Source organism: Kogia breviceps, chromosome 5 (genome assembly GCF_026419965.1).
Source record: "Kogia breviceps isolate mKogBre1 chromosome 5, mKogBre1 haplotype 1, whole genome shotgun sequence".
Lineage (NCBI taxonomy): Eukaryota > Metazoa > Chordata > Mammalia > Artiodactyla > Physeteridae > Kogia > Kogia breviceps.
The window spans coordinates 118,685,189-118,711,748 of NC_081314.1; the positions used below are offsets into that span (position 1 = coordinate 118,685,189).

A 26,560-nucleotide genomic window follows, 5' to 3' on the forward strand; every position below is an offset into this window, starting at 1 on the left:
TAATATTGAGTTAATTTTTGTATAAGGTATAATGTTAAGGTTACTAATTATTTTCTGCATATACAGAAATCCAATTATTATAGTACAATTTGTTAAAAATTGGTCCTTCCACCATTGAATTGTTTCTTGCCCATTTGTCAAAAATCAGTTGGTCATATTTGTGCTAGTCTATTTATAGTTTCTCTATTTTGTTTCACTGATCTATGTGGCTACCCCTGTGCCAGTGTCACACTGTCTTGATTACTGTAGCTTACAGTAAGCCTTAAGATTAGGTATATATAATGATTTCTCTCACTTTATTCTTCTTTATCAAGATGGTTTCTGTTCTTCTAGGGCATGTGTCTTTTCCATATAAATTTTAGAGTAAATATGTCTGTGTCTACAAAAATTTATGTAATATGTTTAAATTATGTAACAGTCTGTTTTAAGGACATAGAATGATGAGATAAATGAAGATTATTCAGGGAGAAACTGATAAAAGAAAAAATAGGAAAAGAGAATAGTGGAGGGAAAGTTGTTTTGTTTATGAATTATTGATGACAAAAGGCTTTTTTGTAACTAAATAATGTGATTCAGTGCTAGAGATATGGCAGGTCTCTCTGGGAAGATCGTTTTACCTGTCACTATTGTAATCCTTCTATTTGATTCTTCATTGTCATCTGCTTTAATTGTCTCAAGAGTCACCCTCTGGAAACAGTCATAGAGATTCCCCATCTATCTGGGATCTATAAGCTTGGAACTTGAACACTTCTTTAAAACAATTTTGTTTCTCTGTTATGTTTTGTTTTGTTTTTCAAGAAACTAGGCAAAGGTCATGTTGCTAGCACCACTAAACTCTAACCATCCTAAATTAAAAGCATACTGTGTATCATAGGGTGAAGTCTGAACCATCAAGCCTTTGCACAAAATAAGCTCGAAATTGTCACATGCCATAAAGTAATCTCTTGCCCTTAGGCCAGTACCTGGATTACCTCTTAACCTTAGCATCAGGCCATTTATTACAAAACACTATACACTTTCCACTGCAGGAAGGTTATATATTGACAGCAAATTTCTGCAGGTAAGACAGTGAATAAACTTTCCACTCCATGTTGATTAGGAATAGTTTTTCTAGTTTTATTTATTTATTTATTTATTTTTTTGTGGTACGCGGGCCTCTCACTGTTGTGGCCTCTCCCGTTGCGGAGCACAGGCTCCTGACGCACAGGCTCAGAGGCCATGGCTCACGGGCCCAGCCGCTCCGCGGCATATGGGATCTTCCCGGACCCGGGCACGAACCCGTGTCTCCTGCATCGGCAGGCGGATTCTCAACCACTGCGCCACCAGGGAAGCCCTCTAGTTTTAAATATTAGCGAGACACAGAAAAAGGTTGGACTGTGAGGCCTGGGTGCACAGTCTTGATGGAACCAGTTAATCATGTGCATTTCACTGATCCTTCATCTGAGGTGGGGATACTTCTTCACTGCCTTCATAATTTTCTTGTGCCCGTTGGCCAGTTCTCTGAGGGTTGTTCATGTGATGTGCTGCTGGGCGTGTATACGGCTGTCCATGCACATGGTTATTCTGCTGATACTGAGATCCAGGTGAATGGGGGTATAATGGGGCGTCTTCAGGTGGAGGCGACTCATGCTCATCTGGGGCATCTTGGTCACCTGGCTCCTCCTCTGGACAGAGTTCACAAGCTTTTGCAAGTGTCATCCTGGCACTCTGTGATCTCTCCAAGAAATAACCATTTGATGTTTCATTGCTTTACACCAGAGGAGACCAATTGTTGTAAGTGTATTGAGGATTGCCAGTGTATGGTCGTCTTTCAAGTTCATCTCCAAGCCATTCCACTGCCCAGGTCCACTTTCTTTTAAGATCTCCATTGCCCTGCAGAATACGTATTCTGCCCCAAACCTAGATTTTTAAAGTAGATACTTTCAAAGGGGAATCCAGCATTAAGAATTGCCAGGGTTTTTAAGTTCTACGATATGTTGATTGAGTCAACACAAAAAACAGTCTAATGAGCTTACCTATATTTATTAAACTACATTACCCTCTAAAAAATGGAAGAGAAACAGGTCATAGTTTGTGAGGTGTTAAAGGAGAGTAACTTTTACCATCTAATAACACTTAATGTAACTGAACTCTTGATAGTCAACAGACTAAAAAGCCTTTCTCATAGTCTAGGAACTGTAAATGGAAGAGAAATAAAAAGTCAAAAGATTGATGCATACAATTCATGAAAATTGTTGACATTTTAATTTTCATAATGAAGAATTTAAGCCAAAGTTATAACCGTTTTCAAGCATTAAGAAAGTATAGAGAATAATACAACAATCATCAATATCATTCACCAGCCTGTTTTGCGGACTCAATATTTTGCCATGCTTGCTTCAGATTTTCTCCCACAAAAATCCTTACAGAGTGATATTCCCTGTGTATCCTTCCCTTTTCTCCCCCTCTCTGTCTCTTCAGGTAACTACTATCCTGAATCATTCCTATGGATGTTCTTACACTATACCAAATGTCTATACTACATACCACGTGCATATTTAGAAAAGAAAATGTAAACTATTTTGTATGTCTAAATGCTTCATATAAATGATCTAATATATTACTGCATATATATAGGCAAGTACTGCATATATATATATATATATATATATATATATAAATGCACCTGATGTTTTTGAGTTTTTACGTTTTTATAAATGTAGCTCCACTTCATGCATTTTAACTGCATGTAATTCCATATAATTCCATTGCATGAATATTTTCATATTAATTTATCCTTTCTAATGTTAGTGGGCATTTAGGATGTTTCCCATTTCACCTTAGAATAATGGTCCTATAAGAAAAATATTTGTATTCACAAATTTTGTGTACATGTGCATGAAATTTTATTAATTAGTGTATACCTAGATGTGGATGTGCTGAGTTATAAGGTCAAATTACTCTCAGATTACTGTCAAAAGAAATTTTAGTCATTTATATTTTAAAATTTCAATTTCTTTACATTCTATTTTTAACTTGAAATTGTCACACTTTAATTTTCCCAGTGTAGTGCGTGTAAATTGTATCTCATTTTAATTTGCATTTTCCTGATTCTTTGACAGTGGTCATTATTGCGACCTTTTCTTTGGCAATAATGATTGTTTGCTTATTCTCTTTCTTTCTGGTTACTTTTAAAATATACTCTTTTTTTCTTTTAGTATTTTGCAGTTTTATTACCATGTGTATAATGTGGAATAAATTTCTCCTATATTTCTCAGGATCCCATCTTCTTTCTTAGTCTGAGGATTTATCTTTACCAATTTTTTGAAAAAGTCAACCATTGTATATTTAGATATTGCTTCTCTTTCATATTTTCTTCCTCTGAAGTACATGTTTTATGTGATTTGGAAATTTTAATACTTCTTGCCTCTCAACCTCACCTCTATGTTTTCCAACTATTCATCTCTCTGTTCTACATACTATTTAATTTCTTTATGTTTATCTACCAAGTTACTAACTCATTTATTCAATGGTGTTTAATCTTCAGTTTAGTCTTTTCTGTTAGATTTTCTTTTTAAAACTTTTGCTCATTAAATTTGTCTCTACTTTTTTCATTTTTACTTGTTCTTTCTGGTACAGTCTCAAAACCTGCATCTCTTCTCATATCTTGTAATTAAAGAACATTTTTTTGGATAGTTCAGTTGGTTCCTTCATTGACTGAATTCATTAAATAGTTATTTAACCATTACAAACTAAGGGCCAGGCATTGTTCTAGTGATTAAGGAAAAATTGTTGAGCAAATCAGACATAACCACGACCCTCATGGACCTTATATTCTAGTCAGGAAGGAGACAATTAACCTCTCATTAATTTCATGTATCTCAACAATCGCATTAATCATTAAGAGTTGCTAGTAAGCTGTTCAATTATCCAAAATTATTGGAGAATCAATCCTAATTTTTTGTTGTGCAGGGTAGGCTGGTTCCTGGGGACAGAGCTGGCCATCTTGCTTTTCCATTCCATGAGTTCATTTGGATCACCCCTTCCTCCACCAAGAGCTAAAGCTCAAGAACTCCACCTTCTCTCCAGTTTCCACATTACCAGAGGAGAAAAGATGACACCCAGAACACTACACACTCCAGGAAGAATTTTCCCTCTCCCCTTCTCCCCCTCAACTCTCGCTAGCTCTTTGAAACCCACAGGAATAATATCACTGTTATCTATAACCTCGCTTGTATCCATCACTACAAGAAACACAGGACTCTAAGGTCATTCCCTGGATTCAAATCTCCATTTTGCTCAAGCCATCCCCTATATTATTAACCTCATCTTACATCTCTTTCAACCCTTTAAACCCTTCCACTTTGATCTCTAGAACTTATGATTTGTCATTCCCCAAATATCCTACATCATCAGATTCTTTGAAGGATCTCTTTACCATCTTGCTCTAATTGAAAATTGGTTCTTAATGTTTACTCACAAATTCATTGTAGTATTGGGCCAGAGAGGGGGAAATTGTCTTCATTGATCCTTAAGACTGCTTACATATCATTCATGCTTTCTCTTCCTTAGAACCCTCAAACTTTGAATTGTACATAAAATTATATCACCCAGTTAAGTTTGCCGGATGAAGACTAAATACAAATACAAGATGCCCAGTTAAATTTGAATTTCAGATAAATGAATAGTTTTAATATAATTATATCCCCCCAAATATATTTTGTTTATTTGAAATTAAAATTAAACTGGGTGTCCTATATTTTTCTGTAAATGGTACACCCAGTGCATTCATTTTTGTTTATATCTACTGCTATCATTTCCCTTTCCTCCACAAAATTTAACTTTTGTGACTCTGTTACTTCCTCCATCATTGTTGCTGTTGCTGTTCTTGATGATTTCATTATTCCCATAGATGATTCTTCCAATATTCTGTACTCTTATTTTTTGACTTCCTCTTCTGCACTAATTTCATACTTCACCCAACCTCAGCTAATGACTATACATCAAATTTCACCATTACTAGTGGCTACAAGAATTTCATAATCTCAATTTCAATCATCCTGTTCTAAATCTATTACCTTCTGAATTTCCAACTCACTGCCTTATTATACTAATTCCTAAAATCATACAATGTCATCAGGACCTAAATAAATTGATTTTATAACTTTTTACTCTTCTTTATCACCCTCATAAATTCATTTTGCTTACCCAGCTTTAAATTATGGTATATCATGATATGATAACCACTTTTCACTCCCTTGTACATACCCTCATCTATCTTGTTTCTTCTTGCTTTTTAGTTACACTTGCCTAGAAAAACCCTAGTTTTGATTAAGTTTACTGTCTACGTATTCCATACTTATGCCACACAGCTAAATATGGCTGGCAACCCCCCCCCAAAAAAAAACCAAAACAAAACACCCCAAAACAGAACAAAACCAACCAAACAAACAAAAAAACCTCAGACACACAACCGTGTTACATGGTCTTTCTATAAATCATGGCCACTAATCTCAAGTGGGTCCAGAGAGATTTCCAACATTTTTCCCACATCCATTCACTCTTCTAGACAACTATTTTATATAGTCTCTTTTCTTTTCAAACTTTCAACAACCCTTGCCCCCCACCAATCTATTTTCAGTTTAGCTAGTGACTTTGCATTCTATTTCACTATAAAAATGTAATTAATCAGACTTTTTTCACAAGCTTCCCCATTATATATGGAAACTTACCTATGTTTGAGTCTACATGCTTTGGCCCTCTCTCCTCACAATATGGTTCAATTGTACATGCTCTTAGTTAAGACCAACCTTTCTACTTGTTCAATCGAGCCCATTTCCTCTGCCTACTTAAGAATATGGTCCTAGTAATTGCTCCATTTCCTATGGATTAATCAGTTTTTCTTTAACTATAAAATCATTTCTATCAACATAGAATATTCTATAATTTATCTCATTATAAGAAAGGGTCTCTGACCCACAATTCTCTTCAACTACTGTCCCATTTCTCTCTTTTTGGTAAAAGTTTTAAAAAATTTGTCTATATTTAATTTCTTATTTTGTCTTCAGTTTTCTTTAGATTATATTATGATAAAGCTTTCTCCCCCAGAAGTCTAAAGGAGCAGCTCTTATGAAGGTCATCAATTACTTTCACATTGCTAAATCCAATGATTTGTTCTCAGTCCTCATTTTTACTTGGCTTACAGCAGGATTAGCTGTAGTTGATCAATTCCTCTTCTCTACAATTCTCCAAAATCTGATCTTTTTCCCACTTTCCTGGCTACTTATCAGGCTGAGTCTTTTATGTACCTTTATTTACTTCCCAGATGGTCGTCTTCAGACTTTAAATATCATTCATACACTGATGACTCCAAATTTCCATCTCCAGCCTGTACCTCTTCACCTAATTCTAAATTTGCATATCCAAATGCTCATTCAACATATTTACTTGCATAACACTCGGCATCTGAAATGTAATACATATTTCTGAAATTCAGTTTTATTACTCTTAAATCTATTTTTCTCCCTTTCCTCCACATCTCAAGTTAATTGTGACTTAATCCTTTGTGACTTTTTGTTCAAGTCAAAAATCTTCACTTCATCTTTAAAGAATTTCTCTCTTTTTCTGATGTCCCATGCTCAACAGAGGAGGGATAACCTACTGTCGCTATATTCAAAATATTTTCTAAAATTTCACTATCTCTAATCTGGTCCTGCCACTGTCTTCTCTTTTGTAGATTATTACAATAGACCCTGATTAATTTCTCCGCTTATTTTGATTCTCTCCAATCTATTTTGGACACAAAATCTAGATTAATTATTTTAAAATAAAAGACCACTATATTCCATGAGGACTGATTTGTGGTCTGCTTTGTTTACTGTACATCCCCAATATCAAGCACAGTGTCTGGGACTAAAAGAATGTGTACTCTTCTTAAGTTGCACTTTATTTATTGGAATTCTTGAAGTTTGCATTGAGGGCATGTTTCTTCAAAGAGTTTTGTCTTTGTTTCTGTTAAGTGCCTTTGAGCTATCACCAGATTGGAACTTTTGTTTGTTTGTTTTGGGTTACTATCTTGGGGGAATTTCTTGACTATGTAGATTACATAAATTCTAAGTCTGAATCCATAGTTTGATTCTTAGGCTGAATCTCTGATTATGGCATCCTAGTTGAGACTTTTTTTTCCTTTATGAACCCAGGCCAAGAATGACAACTTCCTTGTCATCTTCCTTTCTTTTTCTTTCTTTCTTTCTCTTTCTTTCTTTCTTTCTTTCTTTCTTTCTTTCTTTCTTTCTTTCTTTCTTTCTTTCTTTCTTTCTTTCTTTCTTTCTTTCTTCCTTCCTTCCTTCCTTCCTTCCTTCCTTCCTTCCTTCCTTCCTTCCTTTCTTCTTCCTTCCTTCCTTCCTTCCTTCTTTCCTTTTTTATTAATTATAGTTTTTACTGAGAGTGAGCACTTAGAAGAATTGAGGGGGAGGAATTTTTGTAGGGAATCTTGATTCCAAACTTCCATCTTGCATAAGTCCAAAGATGACCCAGACTGACACAGACCATAAGTCTTCCCACCAGATTTAGTGCTGTGATTTTCAACATTTTTTTTCTATTTATAATCCTAGGATATTTCCCTAATTTTCTTATAAGCTTCACTGTTAATTTGAAATGATAGTTATAACATTTGACTTAAAATTTCTAGGTGTTTATATATATCTTATTAACAATATTTCTGGAATTTCTCTCTTAATTTTTCTTAATTCTTATTAAATAACATTGGTGGTAGAAGATCTAAAAATATTTTTTACTTAACCACCTGCTGTTACTGCATGGGTTAAAAACAAACAAACAAACAAACAAATCCAAAGAGGTCTTTCATTAGAATTAGAATAGAGTAGTTAAACTGAATATGACTTAAAGTCTAATCATGTAGACATTAGATTTTGGCTTTTCAAAGAGGACTTAGTTTAGTTCTGTTTTAGAAAAATAATGACAGGGATGATCTAAGGGAGAAAGTTAATAACAACAAAGTTATTTCAAATGCCAATGATCAATGTACTCATTTTCTCTGTTTAGAAAACAGAAATATTTACTTCATGGCTGAGAACTGAGTTATTAGTCAGCACAAACTGTACATTGATTTGAGAAAGTCACCTCAAATTCCTAGTAAAATTTGATGATTCCTAGAGGTTGTGCAGTAAATACTTATTCACTATTACAAACTATGGATTGTTAAAAAGTGGTAATGTTTTGTGGATAAGTAACATTTATTTCATAATTTTTCAGATGAATAACAACTGAAAAGTGATATCTGCTTATGGAAAATTCTTTATATCTTGTTTATGTGATAAAACTCTACACTAAAAAAAGTGTCTTATATATTTATATACTATATATATATACATATATGTATATACACATTATAAAATTGGTCTTGTATATACAAACAATGGAATGGATACAAATTGATATAATTAAAAAATTAGTATATCTCTCTGGGAGATAAATTTGAGTTAAGGGCAGATATCTAAAAATTATCCCTAGGCTGATATATCTTTAAACTTATATTAGTGGAATATAACATATAGGGTATTGAGAAAATAGAATCACATTTCAGAAGGAGACAGGTTTTAACTTAGAATTTTAGGAGATATAAGAATTTTAGGAGATATAATTAAACAATGCAGCACTTGAGAGTCCAGTGCTGTTTCACCTAACTTAATGAAAAGACTTAATGTGGTAGAACTTTTAAGCAACTTACTGGTAAAGCAACTTACTGATAGAAAGGGGGGGAATTAAGTATAAATGCAATTATAATGAGTCTTTTAGATGATGAAGATACATACCCAGATTCAATTATAAAATCATATTCATATTTATATATCATACTGAGGGGTACCGGAATATGCTATTCTATTCCAAAGACACCTGTTTGGCATTTATTTTGAGCTAAAGGCCATTGAGAATCAGCAGATGCAGGAAAAGCTCTAAAAACAGGACACACACACATTTTCTTTTTGTAAAGGGATTTTCCATTTGTCAAGATGTCTTCTCCCATACCAGAAAGAGGAGAACCCTTAACAATTCATCCATGGAGAAGGCAATGACTTAAATCTGCATAACAAATCATACTAAATGACCCTTGTTTATACTTTTTCTGGTCATCTTCTCAGGATTTACAGCCCCCCCACACCCCTCCCCTGAAGCCCAAACTTTTTTCCTTTGTTTAGCCTAAAATGGTATAAAAGTGCAAGGTCTACTCATCACTGAGTGCTCCCATATGTACAGTATGATGCACATGTTAATGTATTTCTGTTTTTCTCTTCTTAATCTGTCATTGCCACTCTAATTTATAAGAACCCAGCCAGAGAACCTAAGAAGGGTAAAGTAAAAAGATTTCTTTTTCCTTTCCTACAATGTCATAGAAAAGTAGAAATTGTAGACCTATACATGCTATAGTGGAAGGGAAAGATTTTTTAATGTCAATTTTAACTTTTTCACTTATTTAATCTTGGTATTCTACATTTAAAATGGAGATGATCAATCTATAATATATATTAAGGCTGTTAAGAAGATTAACCAAGAAAAACTGCATAATAAATTGTCTGCTTGAAAAAACCTAGTACCAAGCTAGAATTGTGGATCTTTGACCAATTTCAACTTTTGAGATTGACAAGGAAGAGTCCTCAAGAGTTTTATGAATTTCAGATGCTGAAGGGCACCAGACTATGCCACACCAAAATATGTCATTTTGGCATAAGGATTATTTTGAGCTAAAGGCAATGGAGAATGAGCAGATGTAGAAAAAGTTTTTTATCTCTCCCTAACTGACTAAAAATATAAAATTTTCCTTTTGTAAAGGAAATTTACATTTGTAAAACTGTCTCTTTGTCAGGAAGAGACCTACTCCTGAAACAATTGTTAACACTTGAAAAACTCCTGTCTGCATTACAAGACATCCCTCATCTACCATACATTTCTTCCTTCACCTTCCCATAATGTTACCAGACCCAAGTTCAGCTAATTGCTGCTCAACAGTCAATACTCAAGAGACAAGTGTTGGTTAGAAAGGAAAGGTTGCTTTACTCAGGAGGCCAGCACCTGGGGAGAAGGTGGGCTCGTGTTCAAGAACCAATTCCAAAGATTCTGCTCAACCTTGAAAAATTTAAAAGGGAAAAAGGGGGAGTTAATTGCAGTTGATCATTTGGGGAAGGTGTCAGCATCTTTGTTATCTTCCACTGTGTGCAGATTTTCTTCTGATTGGTTAGTGGTGAGGTGACAGGTTGGTACTCCAGGACTCTTGTGCTCAGCCTGGAGTTACCTTCCTCGGCCTGGGTGGGGGGCCTTAGTTCCTGCAGAAGAACTCAAAGATATTGTTATGTATATTCATTGAGGAGGAACCGGGACCCTGCTTTATCACGGCACTATTGTTTCTTGATTGCTCTTCCTTTTTTTCTGCATTCCCTCACTTTTCTGATTAGCATTTGTTTGAATCTGCCCTTTGGAATGCAGGGAAGGTCAAGGGGGCTGAATAAAGCCTCTCTCCTACAAACAAGAAACAGCGGACGGAAAGGATTTGTACCCCACAGGGCCCTGCGTGGTTTCAATAACTTGCCTCCCTCATCCAGAAGCCAAAACCTCCTTTTTCTTTGTTTAGCTTAAGATGGTATATAAAACTTAACCATCTGATCATCTCCTTGAGTCTCATTTCTTTGTGAAAGTGTCCTGTATATGCATATAATTAAAACTTTTTCCCCCTCTCTTGTTCATGTGCCTTTTGTCAACGATGAAATAAACTTCATATTTTATAGCAAGACAAGAAAAAGTTAAACATAAAAATATTCTTTGCCAATTTGGGCATCCTCCACCCCCCACCCCCCTTTTAGTGTGTATTGTGCATCTGCATTAACTAGACCTCCTTAGGAGATAACATTCCTTCTTAATCTCATGAAGGATCAAAACTCCTTAGGAGATAACCATCATTCTTAATCTTGTAAGGGGCCATAGTGACCCATGACCACTACTCTTTTGAATGTGTAGATCTGGATTGTATAAACTGCCAATGATACGTCAATTAATGTATAGCCCTCTGTCTCAAAAGCTTATATAATTGTGCTTTGACCTCTAACGGGTGGAACAGTTCTTGGAGTTTTCTGAGAAGCTGTTCCTGGGTTATAATCCTCACTTTCTCTTGAATAAAGTTTTCCATTTCTTTCTTAGATTGACTGATTGATTTTTCATTGAGATCAGTATGATTCATAGGCCAGCCAGGTAACTAGAAATATAGAAGAAAAAGATTTTCTCCCTTTGAGATAGGAAGGGGACAGGGCACAACCTTTAAAAGAATGATAGCCATTGAGGACATGACATAAACTGGTTAGAACAAACTAGGTCCAAGATGGCAAATGATTGACTTCCACTAGACCTTGAGCCTCAGTATACGCTCATTGTAATACATCAGCAAGCTAAATGATACACCCACCAGTGCCAGGGCAGTTCTGAGGCCAACCATAAAAGGCCAAAGAGTGCGTGGTGGCCCAATTCCTCGAAATCTCTGCCCTTCCCCAAATAGTTGGAATAATTCTCCCACTCATTAGCCTATGAAATTACCCACCCCTCTAAAAACAGACAACCCAGTACCATGGGACCTCTCTTTACTTCTGAGATGGCCCGCCTTCTGTCTATGGAGTGTGTATCTCCCTGAATAAACATTCTTTTACTTTACTATGGCTTGCTCTTGAATTTTTTCCTGCACAAAGCCAAGAAGCCATCCCAGGGACTTGCCTGAAACCTGGGATGTGACCATACTCTTGCACCCCACTCTTCCCTGAAACACCCTACAACATGAAGGAAGAGACTATGTGCTCTGCAATGAAAGGATAATGACCTTAGGAAACCTAGGTTCTCAAACTAGCTGGAAACACTTATATGGGCACAGAGTCATCTCAGAATAGATCAATACTATTATAAAGTGAGTCAGAAGAAAGGTGCCAAAGACAACATATTTGTAGCTATAAAAATGCTGTCCAGAATGTACTTGCAAATAGACACACATTTAGATAAGATGCTTTGTTTAGTGACAGAAACTCAATCCAAAATTGCACAAATCAAAAGGGAAATAAACAGCTCTTACATTTGCAAGTCAGGGTTGACTCTGATTTCAAGCATAGCAGAACACAAAGGCTAAAAAAAAAAATCCCCAAACAAAAAGTCAATGTGTTAGCCTTATCTCTTTACTGCTTGTGGGTTACCTCCTGTGACTGGGTACTTAGGGGTGTTAACAGCTCCAAGACTGCAACCCAGGAGGAAAGAACTTCTTTCTTTCAATGTCCAAAGTGAAAGCCCAGGACATATCTGATTGATTCTTCCTGAGTCACATTTGGACTATTGTCATAACCAAGGGAATGTTGCATTGTAACTGAGCAGAACCCTATGGGGCCTTACTGGGACAGGTCCTCTCCCCATATCCTCTGCTTTAGCTCCTCTCTGAGTTAACCTAGGTAACAGTAGCTGATGCACATTTCCTGAGTTGTTTTACAAATAGGAAAACCCCTCACCACCACCAAATGGAAGATGTTAACTACTTGATGACCATGAGCACATAGCCCCAGGCTTCCTGGAGCCTAAGGACTGATAATGTGACACCACTCTCTGACACCACCCTGTTACCTCAGCAACAGCCAATCAGAGAATTGTGCATGAGCTGATCATGTACCCTGCAACCCCCCCTCCCTCAGAACCTGGCTTTTAAAAATGCTTTGCTGAAACCCTCCAGGAGTTTGCAGTTTTTAGGGCATGAGCCACCTGTCACCTTGCATGACCCTGCAATAAACATTTTTTCTGCTCCAAACCCTGACATTTCAGTTTGTTTGGCCTCACTATGGGGGGTAGGATTAGAGGTTAGAAGGAAGGAAGTCATAGAGAATCTTGGAGAACTGACAATAGCTTCCATGGCCTAAGTAAATAACTTCCATTTTTAATAATTAAAGTTCCCGTTTGTCAAAAGGGTCTAAACTATTTAGTTGTTAAGTTCCTTTTTAGATCTGAAATTTTCAGTTTTTGATTATAAACTTTGTTTGTCTTCACAGCAGCAGATACATTTAAAATGTGAAGAAATAAATCAGGTATTTAATATTCTTCCGCCTTTTGAAAACATTTTTATTTATAGACAACTTCTTAATCTTAATCTCAAGATGCCTTTTAAAGGCACATTTTATCCTCGGCTTTTACTGTGTCTTGCTTCCCTGGAAATTCTCACATTTTTTTTTCTTTTATGTTTCCTCTTTGCCCATCTTCTTATTTATTTGCTCCATTGAAAGCTTCAGCTCTGCAAGGTTACTCAGTGATTTCAGAAGTCTGCTAGTAAAGTACTTAATTTTTCAAATGTAAATGGAGCTCAAGACTACCTTTGTAATTGGTTTATTTTGCTTCTGTTCTTTCTAATCACATCCTGACTCCATATGTTCCACACAGTTTTAGGTGTTAGTGATGTCATGAACTACTAACTGAAACTTTGGCAGCAATACAAAGCAAGAACTAATTCTCTAATATACCTTGAATGTATTTTCAATTGCTAAACTAATATTTAGTAGGTGATTTGAAATCTAAAACTATAAAATATATTTACTTAGGAATGGACTCATTTAACCTGTAATTTACCCTTTGTTAAAAAACAAAAAAAAGACTGGACTTCCCTGGTGGCACAGTGGTTAAGAATCTACCTGCCAACACAGGGACATGGGTTCAAGCCCTGGTCCAGGAAGTTCCCACATGCTGCGGAGCAACTAAGCCGTGCGCCACAACTACTGAGCCTGTGCTGTAGAGCCTGTGAACCACAACTACTGAGCTTGCACTCTAGAGATTGCAAGCCACAACTACTGAAGCCTGTGCACCACAACTACTGAAGCCCACGTACCTAGAGCCCATGCTCTGCCACAAGAGCGGTGGCAGATGCCATTGCCACCACAATGAGAAGCCCGTGCACCGCAATGAAGAGTAGCCCCTGCTCACCACAACTAGAGAAAGCCCACGCACAGCAGCAAAGACCCAATGCAGCCAAAAATAAAACAAATAAATTTATTTTTTAAAAAAGCAATGTGCATGTGAATTCAGATATTTCATGGTGGCAGTCAAAGTCAGCAGAATATTTGAACTGAGATCTACCATATTATGCAATTTGAGGTTTAGCTCTATATTTAAGAGGAAAAAAATACTTGGATGATCAAGCATATTATATATTTATGGTAGTATAAGATAGTATAATTGGAAATTTACTTTGAACAATATAAAATGTTGGCTACAGATGTATACAAGTGTTCTTACATCAGAAATATGAGAAGAAATACATATGGAGAGGATGGTAGCAGAAACCAAGAAGTCCCTGTTTGCACAGAGACAATTACAAAGTCACAGCCTGTGTAGCCCACACCCTCATGTGAGCAATACTTTTCATCCAGGATAAATCAATACCATCATAAAAACTTGTCAAATAGGAAGGACAATGACAAAGAATAATACTTGCAGCAATTAAAATGCTGTCCACACTGAACTTCTGAAAGACAGTATTAGGGTCCCCTGACCTGGAATTTTAATTACTGATAATAAATACAATGTCACTGGAAGTCCTACTGTGTCAGGCTTTCAGCTCTACATACCTTAACTAATTTTCCTCTTATATCCATTCTATGATGATAGAATGATGATATGTTGATAGATGAAGAAGCTGCCCACATATATCCACATACGACTTAGAGGTATTAAATTATAAACCTAGGGTAGGACTCTCTGATTTCAAAACGGAGACATTAAATATTAAAGTTTCCATATTTTTAATGACATCTATAAAGTCTCGATTAACAACAAGTTTGGTAATAAGCACAGATATTTCACATTCATAATACTTGAGTTATCCACTGAAATCCTATTTGAAAGTACCTCTTTTTATAGCAAATAATTTGAACACAGCAGCTGTTTCTTCATTCAAACAGGTTACAACTAGCCCAGTATCTTTTTAGGCAAATAGTGGAGGCTCTCAAGAGAAAGATGGCTGATATGTCAAAGAGGATCAAAAGACAGTTCAACAAAAGATCAGACAGCAACTCAGAACTGGCTGTGGTTTACTGTTCAGCACCATTAGAATGTGGATTATCTCCTTCAAACAGTTAATGGGATGGAAATTGCATGTAAGATTTCTTTGCATCAATAAAAAGAAGCTCAACAATGTGGTTTTGTACGAAATATAGACAGTGGGAATGTGATAAAAGAAACACTTTGACAGATCAGCTAAACATCACATACTCCTGAAGGAGCAAGATTTAATGTATATAAAGAGATTTCAGTCCTTGTGTTAACGGACAACAGTTATGAATTAAGAAGCATCTAATCCATATGATATTCTGATCTGTGTTGGTGACATTTATAAAGGAATGAATATTGGACTTCTGTCTTTCAATTTCAGATGAAATTATTTGGTATCTGAATAGACTCAAGTCAGTAAAGAAATGAAGCAAGACTTTTACTATCCAAATGTAGAGAAACAACAATACAAAAGATGTAGACAAGGAGTAGCCTACTGACAATAGATTTGTCCAGTAATGAGTAGCAACCTTCTCATTAGGACATCCAAAAGGTCAGAAGGGGCCACTCCAGCTCCAAACATCTTGATTCATAAATGAGTGAATATAATAGTCTAATAAAAAACCCAAAACTCTTCTATTGCAATATGTAACTGGATGATTATTAGCCTTGTTTTTCTTTCTTTAAAGAATGGGCAAGATAATGATATGTTACAATTTGTGGGAATGTTGTAATTTACATTTATATTCAAGGGTTGCTTTCCAACATGCCTCTCTCTTAAAGCCTCCCTTATCCTTTCACCAACAAAATAAACAAAAGAAAAAAAGTACTTGCTTTAAAATTGGAGCAATCAATGCTCTACCAATTTTCTTTTCATTATGTGAAAATCTCTGGTTAGAGAGAATGAGGTTGCAGATTATACATAATATTCAAAGCACCAATCTGCATTTTACAGATACATATATAGCTTTTTTTTCTCTTTTAAGCCTTTTGCTTATCCGCTATTAGAAGAAACTTACAGTGAAATTTAGTATCAATAATTACATTCTTGGAGGACTGGTCAAGTTAGAGCTTGATCTTGTACTTCCGTTTGTTTGAACAGAGTATTTTTTATTTTTGACCACTATAATGTTAGAAATATTTTATTTTTATGAATAGAAATGAGAAGGTGAGCCAAGATGGAAGACAGAAAAGAAATAAAGCAGAAATAATTTTTGACACTTTTGCAAACCCTTTGAAATATATATTTTTAAAATCCATTTGCTTTAGTCTCATTTACAAAGGGAAAATCATCAAAGAGAAATGACTCCCTTATGTGATAAATCATTGTCTAAGTACTTTATCATTTCATTTTCAGTGTAATTACATTAACTATTTCAACAGTGGCTACCTACTGGAAGAGAAGAAATCCAATTACAGAGCCCAAGATTCCTCCATTAGGAGGTTGCAGAGAAGAGGAGGGATGAATAAATGAGACTGAGGAGTGTCTATTAAGAAAGTAGGAAAGCCAGAAGAATGTAAGTCAAGTGAAGAAAATGTTTGGAGGACGAAAAAAATCAATCAACTCTGTCTAATGCTGCTATCAAGTAGGATGACTATACAATTAACATCAAAATCAGGTTGCTTTGAGGATAAAATTACAAGTTTACCTCAGAGATACTGTGGGTTCGGTTCTACACTACCACAATAAAGCAAATATTGCAATAGAGTCACGCAATATTTTTGGTTTCCTGGTGCATATAAAAGTTGTGTTTACACAACACTAAGTCTATTAAGTGTGAGATAGCGTTATGTCTAAAAAAATACATACCTTAATTTTAAAATACTTAATTTTTAAAAAATTGCTGACCATTTTCTGAGTCTTCAGTAAGTTGTAATCTTTTTGATGGTGGAGGATCTTGTCTTGATGTTGATGCTGCTGACTGATCAGGGTGGTGGTTGCTGAAGCCTGGGGTGACTGTGGTGATTTTTTAAAAATAAGACAACGGGGAAGTTTGTGGAATCAATTGATTTTACCTTTCACAAATAATTTTTCCATAGTACGCAAAGCTGGTTGATTGCATTTTACCTGCATAGACCTTCTTTCAAAACTGGAGTCAATCCACTCAAACCCTGCCACTGCTTTATTAACTAGGCTTATGTATATTACAAATCCTTTGCTGTCATTTCAACTATCTTACAGCATCTTCACCAAGAGTAGATTCCATCTCAAGAAACCACTTTCTTTGCTAATGCAAAAGGAAGTTTTTCAACTTCTCATCCATTAAAGTTTTACCATGAGATTGCAGCAATTTAGCCACATTACTAGGCTCCATTTCTAATTCTAGTTTTCTTGCTATTTCCACCACATCCGTAGTTACTTTCTCCACTGAGGTCTTGAACTCCTCAAAGTTATCTGAGAGGTATAATCAACTCCTATCAAATCCTCTTAATGTTGATATTTTGACATCTCCCCATGAACCACCAATGTTCTTACTAGCATCTAGAATGGTGAATCCTTTCCAGAAGGTTTTTCAATTTACTTTGCCCAGATCCTTCAGAGGAATTACTATGTATGGTAGCTATAGCCTTATGAAGTGTATTTCTTAAATAATAATACTTGAAAGTCGAAATTACCTCTTGATCCATAAGCTAAAGAATGGGTGTTGTGTTAGCAGGCATAAAACAACATTAATTTTCTTGTACATCTCCATCAGAACTCTTGGGTGACCAGGTGCATTGTCAATGAGCAGTCATATTTTTCTGAGCAGTAGGTGTCAACAACGGGCTTAAAAGATTCAGTAAACCATGTTGTAAAGAGGTATACTATCATCCATGCTTTGTTGTTACATCTATAGAGCACAGACAGAGTAGATTTAGCATAATTCTTAAGGGCCCTAGGTCTTTCAGAAAGATAAATGAGCATTGACTTCAACTTAAAGCCACCAGCTGCATTAGTTCCTACCAAGAGCATTAACCTGTCCTTGGAAGCTTGGAAGCCAGGCATTGACTTCTCCTCTCTATCTATGTAAGTCTTAGATGGCATCTTCTTCCAATAGAATCCTGTTTCATCTATGTTGAAAATCTGTTGTTTAGTGTAGCCACCTTTATTAATTATCTTGGCTAGATCTTCTGGATAACTTGCTGCAGCTTCTACATCTGATTTGCTACTTCACCTTGCATTTTTAGGTTATGAACATGTCTTTTCTTAAAACTCGTGAACCAACCTCTGCTAGCTTCAAACTTTTCTTCTGCAGCTTCCTCACTTCTCTCAGCTTTCATAGAATTGAAGAGATTTAGGGCATTGCTCTGGACTTGATTTTGACTTAAGGGAATGTTATGGCTGGTTTGATCTTCTATCTAGACCACTAAAATTTTCTTTTCTTTTCTTTCTCAAAACAGCCAAAACAATAAGGCTGTTTTGCTTTCTTATCATTCAGGTGTTCACTGGAGTAGCACTTTTAATTTCCTTTAAAAATTTTTCCTTTGCGTTCTCAACTTGGCTAACTGTTTGGTGCAAGAGGCCTAGCTTTTAGCCTGTCTTGGCTTTTGACTGTCTTCCTCACCAAGCTTAATTATTTCTAGCTTTTGATTTAAAGTGAGAGATGTAGGACTCTTTCTTTCACTTGAACACTTAGAGACCATTGTAGGGTTATTAATTTTCATAATTTGCTTATTACTGTGTCTCAATGAATAGGGAGGCCTGAGGAGAGGGAAAAAGATGGAGGAACAGCCAATCAGTAGAGCAGTCAGAGCATAACATTCGTTAATTAAGTTTAATGTTTTATATGGGCACCCCAAAATAATTACAATAGTAACATCAAAGATCACTGATTACAGATCACCATAACAAATATAATAATGAAAAACAACTTAAATATTGCAGAATTATCAAAATGTGACACAGAGACACAAAGTGAGCAAATGCTGTTGGAAAAAGGGCTTCTATAGACTTGCTCAACACAAGGTTGCTACAAACCTTCAATCTGCAAAAAACACAGTGTCTATAAAGTGCAATAAAGTGAAAAGCAACAAAATAAGGTGTACCTGTAGTCACTTGATTACACTAAGAAAAATAGTGTAAACAGGGCTCTCCAGTGCACATCAGATTATTCTACTGATAGGACAAGTAGGAAGAGGATTGAGAAATCACTCCTGAATTTAACAGTATGAAGTACACTTGTGATGTTAATGAGCAGTATTGATTGGGTGACAGGATAGAACACATGACCGAAGAGGAGGAGAGAATTTGGAGACAACAAAATTAGACAGCTGTTTAGAGGAGTTATTCTAAAATGGTGACTTAAGAAATCAAACTGCAGCTATTGGGGAAGTAAGAGAAAAGAAATTGTTTGTTGTTTAAGATGGGCGAATTAATAGTATGTTTGCCTGGTGGTAGATGATCCAATAGAAATTGAAAAATTGAGGATTAGAAGAGAGAATTGCTAGAGCAAAGTCCCTGAGTAACCTGAGAGAGGTTGGGACATAGAACACAAGTGAAGCAATTGATTTTAGATAGGAGCATGGATACATGATCCATGGTAGCAGAAGGAGAGACAAATATGTGGGTGTAGCTCCTGCATGGTGAGCAAACATGGTGATACCAATTTGTGGCAGTTCTCTTCTGATGCCTTCTATCAGTATTTTCTGAGTGATATAGGAAGTTATTGACTGACAGTAAGCATGGAGGAGAAGATGTTTAAGTTGGAAGAGGGAGAGCGAGGCATAAAACAATTGTTAGGGAGTAGGAGAATGAATGAACTAGGATCACATAGTTGGTTGATTGTTAGCATTAAGGTCACACAAGGTGTTCATCATTATGAATTTACAGAAACATCAGTCAGTGTTGTGAATTTTTTTATATCCACATTCACACAGGCTTAAAAGAGATGAAAAATTGGTTTGGCCAAGCAAGAATGAAGACAAGGGAAAGGATCAAATAAGTGGGGAGTATATACAAGAAACAGGCCACAGAATTTAAGCTGATTGAGGAGGAGAGTATTATTAAGGGTAAGTGACAGTGAAAACATTATAGGTCAGTAAATTGAAGATCTCTGTGTAGTTGAAAGAGTCTTAGTTTTAGAGTATTAAAGGGAATGAGCTCAAAGAGAAGGGATGATGTTGAAAGAGTAGGAGTCATGAAAATGAGATTATGGAAAGGTTGCAATTATTACTAAAATATGGCTGATACAGAGTGGAAGACAAGGTCATGGAACAAATGAGATTCATAAAACTAAGGAGTCAATGTGTTGGAAAAACTACATATATACATTTTGAATTTGCCAAGATTTAAGATTAGAATAGTACTGGAGAAATGGAAAATAAACTGAAGGTCAGTCGATGTCAGCAAAAATGAAGGGTAGTCACATCACATTCCCTTTGAATGTGATGATTCAAAGAAGACATTTTAGGATAGAAGGAGGGAGAATAATCTAAAAGTAGCAAAGAGGAATAGGAAAGCTATCTATGTCACTTTCAGGCTAGAGGGAAAAATCAGTGACCACTTGAGAAGACTGAGAGAATGCAGTGCTCTTAGTAGATAGCAATGTTTCCATGAGAGCATAAAGGTAAATGGAATGTTCAAAGCAAAGATCAAAGAAAGTGGGCTTCCCTGGTGGCACAGTGGTTGAGAATCCGCCTGCCAATGCAGGGGACACCGGTTCAAGCCCTGGTCCGGGAAGATCCCACATGCCACAGAGCAACTAAGCCCGTGTGCCACAACGACTGAGCCTGCGCTCTAGAGCTCGCAAGCCACAACTACTGAACTCTAGTGCTGCAACTACTGAACCCACGCACCTAGAGCCCGTGCTCCACAACAAGAGAAGGCACCACAATGAGAAGCCTGTGCACTGCAAAGAAGAGTAGCCCCCGCTCGCCACAACTAGAGAAAGCCCGGGTGTAGCAACGAAGACCCAACACAGACAAAAATAAATAAATAAATTTATTTAAAAAAAAAAAAAAAAGGTCAAAGAAAGAGAAGAAATTGCTGACAATGATCTGTGGATTCCAGAAGGCAGTGTGGAAGAGCTGTAAAAGTTGGCGATGATATGTTCCTATTGCATGGGAACACAATAGTTTTCTGGGTAAAAGGGATCAAAATCCCAACTGTCTCTCAATGAGGTTCAAGATTATTAAAACCTCTCAGATGGACTAGGATCTTAGGAAAAAGCAATGAGCACTTTAAGATAAAATTACCAGAGATCAAGATGAAAGGTTTAAGAACTAAATGAGGGTAAAATGTCTTTGGCCTAAGGTATGACTGATTCTGGAAACTCCTCCAGCACAGTGCTTATTCTTATCGTTGGAGAACCTTAGTTGACCATAGACAAATAAATTGACAAACAAACCTGAAAACCCAACAACCTTGACCCCAAGAGAGCAGGAGGGTCTTCCTTCCAAAGACCCTAGGCTGTGCAGAAACCTGAATAAGTGAGGCTCCACTGCAGAAAGAACTGGAACTTCCAGGACTTCCCTGGCAGTCCAGTGGTTGACTCCACACTTCCAGTGCAGGGGGTGTGGGTTTGATCCCTGGTTGGAGAACTACGATCCCACATGCTGCACAGTGTGTGGCCAAAAATCAAACAAACAAACAACAACAACAAAAACTGGGACTTCCAGGTGAGTATTACCATCTGCAGGACAGTGGAGGAGCAACTCAGACTCTTAGGAAGCCCAGAGACCTGCCTGCTTGGGGGTAAAAGTCAAGATCCTGCATCTTTTGGATTATTTAAACCCTAGGACTTTAAAAAATGGTGGGATATGGGAGACTTAGAATACAAATACTTTTTTAGCTTAGAAATAATTGAGTATGTGAGACTCAGGATGCTCAGGTTTTGTTGCTGTTGTTATTTTTAAGTTTAGTTTAGTCACATTATCTCATTTGCACAGTTTGTGGATAACCCATTACCAACACACAAAGGAAGGAGGGGGAGAGAGAGAGAGAGAGAGAGAGAGGCAGAGGCAGACAGAGGCAGAGACAAAAAAGACAGAAAGAAACTACAAATAATTTTCTTTCAAAATTGTGAAGAAAAACATTTTGCACCATCTTTAATATTCATCTAGAGCAGTATAACTCGAACTGTATGTTTGAAGGAAAAAGTTAAATGTTCTTAATTTTCCTTTCTATTTCTGATATGTAACCCTTGAGTTCTTCTTAAATTATAATAAATATGAGTATGGTGAGGAAAGTGTGAGAGCCAGTTGGTTGGTACTTTATTCTAAATTAACTTGCAGTGTTTTTGGTATTGTTACTAATTTTAAAACATAAGTGAGTCTTGCCTCTGTAGATCACAGACTTTTTGAGGGTAGTGGCTTCTTTCACTACAGCTCCTAGCACAGATGTCAATAAATATCTATTAAATGGCAAACTAAAAAAATGACCTTGAATATTTCAATTGGTAGTTTGAAGCTACAATAATTGTTTTGACATGGGCTCAAATAAAATTAGTGCAGTTTGTACCCACAGAACCATGAAACAATGACAGAATGTTATTCTTTGTGTCGTTTTATGGTTAAGTATGTTCTGAGCAATCAGGTCAGTTTCTTTGCTAAACTTTTGAAGTTAGATCAATGTCTTCAATGCACACTGAACTGACAAATACTGTAAATATTTAAATTTGAAATAAAGCCTCCCCTTCATAAAGTATGCATTCATCTTTGACTCCTCTGAATTTAGAATTAAAATGAAATTGATACCAACATCAACCAAGACCATAATGTCAGTATTCCTTGAATGCAAATACAATAAACACACTCAACTTTTACCTAAGAACAGAGTGTTGACATTTCTACATTATAAATGGGGCATCCAATGGAACAGAGCAATTCCCCTAGGCTTGAAATGTTCAGACCTTTGATCTCTTTAGGCCCCTCCTCAGGACTCCTGGAATCTGCCCTCTTCTCCCAGAATCATCTGACTGGGAGCCAAATGAACATCAGATTTGTATAAAAGTCTAACTAGACCCTAGGGTTTATTGCCGATTTCATTTTGTATTTCAACAGCATTGATCTGGCTCCACTGTTGTAACTCTCCCTTGCTTATTTATCTGTATCAGCTGAATGTTGAATGATTGATTTTGGATTCTGCACTTTAGCGTTGTTATTATTTGTCTCTCGATAATCTTAACAACATATTCTCCTGTGCTCACTCCATAGATCCAGTTGCCTAACCATGAAGTATATTGTGTTTTGTATATGTGGTTTCTTTAGAACAAGGAAATTGGAAGATGGGATTATATCCTTGGCAAATTCCTTCATTAGCATCGTCTGTCCTTTCCTCCTGATCTCTTCTTATTTTCTCACTTATTTGTAAGTTCTTCCTAGTACAGACTACTCCAATTGTTGAAGGATGCCAGGGAGATTGGTAGCATCCCAATACTTAAGGAGTTTATGCTACTTTGAGAAAGATTAGAATATCTCCATAAAACTCACAGTTTAAAAACACCGAGGGAAAGAAAAAGGGAGAAAGAAAAATAAGAACAAACTCATGGGGGCTTCCCTGGTGGCACAGTGGTTAAGAATCCACCTGCCAATGCAGGGGACACTGGTTCCAGCCTTGGTCCAGGAAGATTCCACATACCCTGGAGCAACGAAGTCTGTGAGCCACAACTACTGAGGCTGTGCTCTAGAGCCTGCGAGCCACAGCTACTGAAGCCCGCATCCCTAGAGCCCGTGCTCCGCAACAAGAGAAGCCACTGCAATGAGAAGCCTGCACACCGCAACAAAGAGTAGCCTACGCTCACCGCAACTAGAGAAAGCCCGTGTGCAGCAACAAAGACCCAATATATCCAAAAATAAGCAAATAAATAAATAAATTTATAAACAAACAAGAACAAACTCATGATGATGGACAAAGGAGAGAAACTTTTGCTAGTTGGAAGTCAATGGGAGAGTGTAGCCACCTTTGATGTTCCATACAGGGAGAGGTGATCTCAATGCTGATGAACGCTCTCACCTTATGGTTCATTACTTAACGTATAAAAACATTTATGCCAAATTAAGAGAATTAAATAATATGCATGGGCTTAAAATGAAGTGAAAGAATTCCCTGTCTCACCCATCATACCCAGTTTTGCACTCTAGATACAGCTTCTTTTAAATACTGATTTAAATTAAATTAGATTATTTATTATAAATTAATTCACCTTACACATTATTGTAGATTGAATTTTGTCCCAGCAAAATTCATATGTTGAATCCCTAATGTGACTGTATCTGAAGACAGGGCCTTTAAAACTTCTTTACTTATTACTTAATTAGTGTTAAATGAGGTCATAAGAGTGCAGCCCTGATCCAATATGACTAGTGTCCTTATAAAAGAAGAGAAAGGGACATCTGGGATTAGTTTACACGGAGAAAAGCCAAGTGAGGACACAGTGAGAAGACAGCCATCTACAAGCCAAGGAAAGGTCACAGAAGAAACCAGCCCAGCTGGCACCTTGATCTTTACCTCTGGTCTCCAGAACTGTGAGACAATAGATATTTATTATTTGAGCCACCCAACATGTGGTATTTTGTTATGGTAGCCCTCAAAAACTAACACACGTATGAGAAACTATTCAATCACTATAAACGTAGGTATGGAGAAAGGTGAAAGTCTTTCCAACTCCGATCTCCTAGTTTTCTTCCACAGGGACCAATCTTATTAGATAATTATGATTCTGTAGAGGTAACTATCTCTATATATGTCTATATTTGGTCTTTCAGTCATCAAATCCATGTCTCCAAATAGTATGTTTGCTCTGCAGTTTCTTGATTTATCATTTTTAGACTTTTTATATTGTTTTTCTGCTGATTAATTAGAGGCTTAGTTTATTTCTACTGCCCTCCTCTCTCCTCCTTTCTCTCTTACCAAATAATTATATCACTATTCCAAGTTCTTTTACCAGTCCACTCCACAACTTGATACAGCCTGCTTCAATTCTTTATTATTCATCATAGAATTGAAAGCATCAGGAATTCCAATCTTCACCATACCTTTCTTACCCTATTTTACCTCCAAACTCTGAGTGCCATGCCTGTTGCAGTATCATAGTTCAATCTCCTATGATTTTTCCATAAGTTTATTCTAAATTTTGAAAACAAATATTCAATGGTTAGTTTATTACAAGACTGTAAATTATGTTCACTGTAGAGCTATGTAGTATGCTAGACTTACATTTCCTTCCCAGGGAGTCGTATCAATCCAATTTGAATGAGAGAAGCAAATCCACTATGAGTATTATTGAACAAGGGATTCACTACAGAAATTAGGATGTATGAAATTGTGGCAGGAGCTAGGGAAGTAAGTTCTGGAAAGAAAAGTAGGATGATTATAAAAAAGTTTCTAACCACCAACTGGCAAAGGTGGACAAGTTGGACCTTGCAGAGGAATTTAGGAAGCCAAGCATGTGCTGCATCCAAGGCAGGATCATAAAAGTGACTAGTGGAGAAATCTAAGGGGGGCATTGCTTCTGCATCCTGTGGGACTAGGGTGACTGTAGATGCAGGAATTACAATCTGAAAGGACAGAGAGAATGAAACAGAGGAGAGCAAGGACTGAGTGTAAGGGGTTTCCTTCATGACTTCCCTGGGTTTTTAAAATAAATTTTCCTCTATATCTTTTGACTACTTTAATTTGCTTAAGTACCCTTATTTAACTTTGTAAGCAAACTGGTAAATTTTCTCTGACCCAAGAGTCTGAAAAAGTCTTTATTCTGCCTTACTCTTTACTGCTGGCTTGGTTGTATATAGTATTTTAGATCGAAAAACATTTTCTTATAAGTTTGAAGATATTGCTTCATGGTCTTTGAAGGTATTGCATCCTGGAAGTCTGAAGTCTGATGCCAGTCTGATGTTTGTTTCTCTGTGAGTGAAGTCTAGTCGTTTATTCCAAAATCATGTTCATGCTTTAAAGTCTATGTATCCTTTGTTGTTTATTTATATTTAAGAATGAGGTCAGTAGAAAGGTTTATTGGGGTTCTATATACAAAGGCAGACTTTGTCAAATTACTTTAAGGTGAGTAGGTAAGGTGCCAGATGTTATTCTGTGTGATACCTAAATGCCAAGGTAAAGAAGACTTTGCTTCAAGCTGGCCTATTTCTACCGAGAAAGTTTGTTCAATTTATTTAGGGAAGAACACTGCAGTTTTTGGATTGTAGATGAATGCCTATATATTATATGGGAGACAGTAGGGGATGATGATTAGAGGAAATTAATCCCCATAAAGATCTTCAACAATTCCCATGTTTTCTGTCCCCCTTCTGGTTTCTGCGTAATCAGATATGATTGTCTCAGAATCCTCTTGTTCTAGGTATATTATCTGGGTACAGGGTCTCCCTCCTCTGTTATAGCTCTCTCTACCTATATGCAAAGAAAATATTTCCTTTTTTTTTCATCATTACCATTTGTCTTAGTCTTTAAGAAGTGTGTTGAAATTTCTCATCCATTAACGCCTTAACCCCAATCTTTGTTTGGGTTTACTAACATTTATAAGTTTTTTTAGTGTATTTTTACAGAAGTCCTGTGTGGGAAAACGTGTGTATGTGTGTGTGTGTGTGT

The 26,560-nt window shown here is 36.5% G+C and overlaps 1 long non-coding RNA gene and 1 pseudogene across 1 annotated transcript in view; one reads left to right on the top strand and one right to left on the bottom strand.

Moving 5' to 3' along the window:
- The window catches only part of LOC131756892 (ensconsin-like), a 51,829-nt pseudogene extending 50,131 nt beyond the window's left edge, over nt 1–1,698 (bottom strand).
- Nucleotides 1–26,560, top strand: part of LOC136794331 (uncharacterized) — a 138,138-nt gene that overhangs the window by 63,805 nt on the left and 47,773 nt on the right. The gene's annotated exons all lie outside the window — the stretch shown is intronic.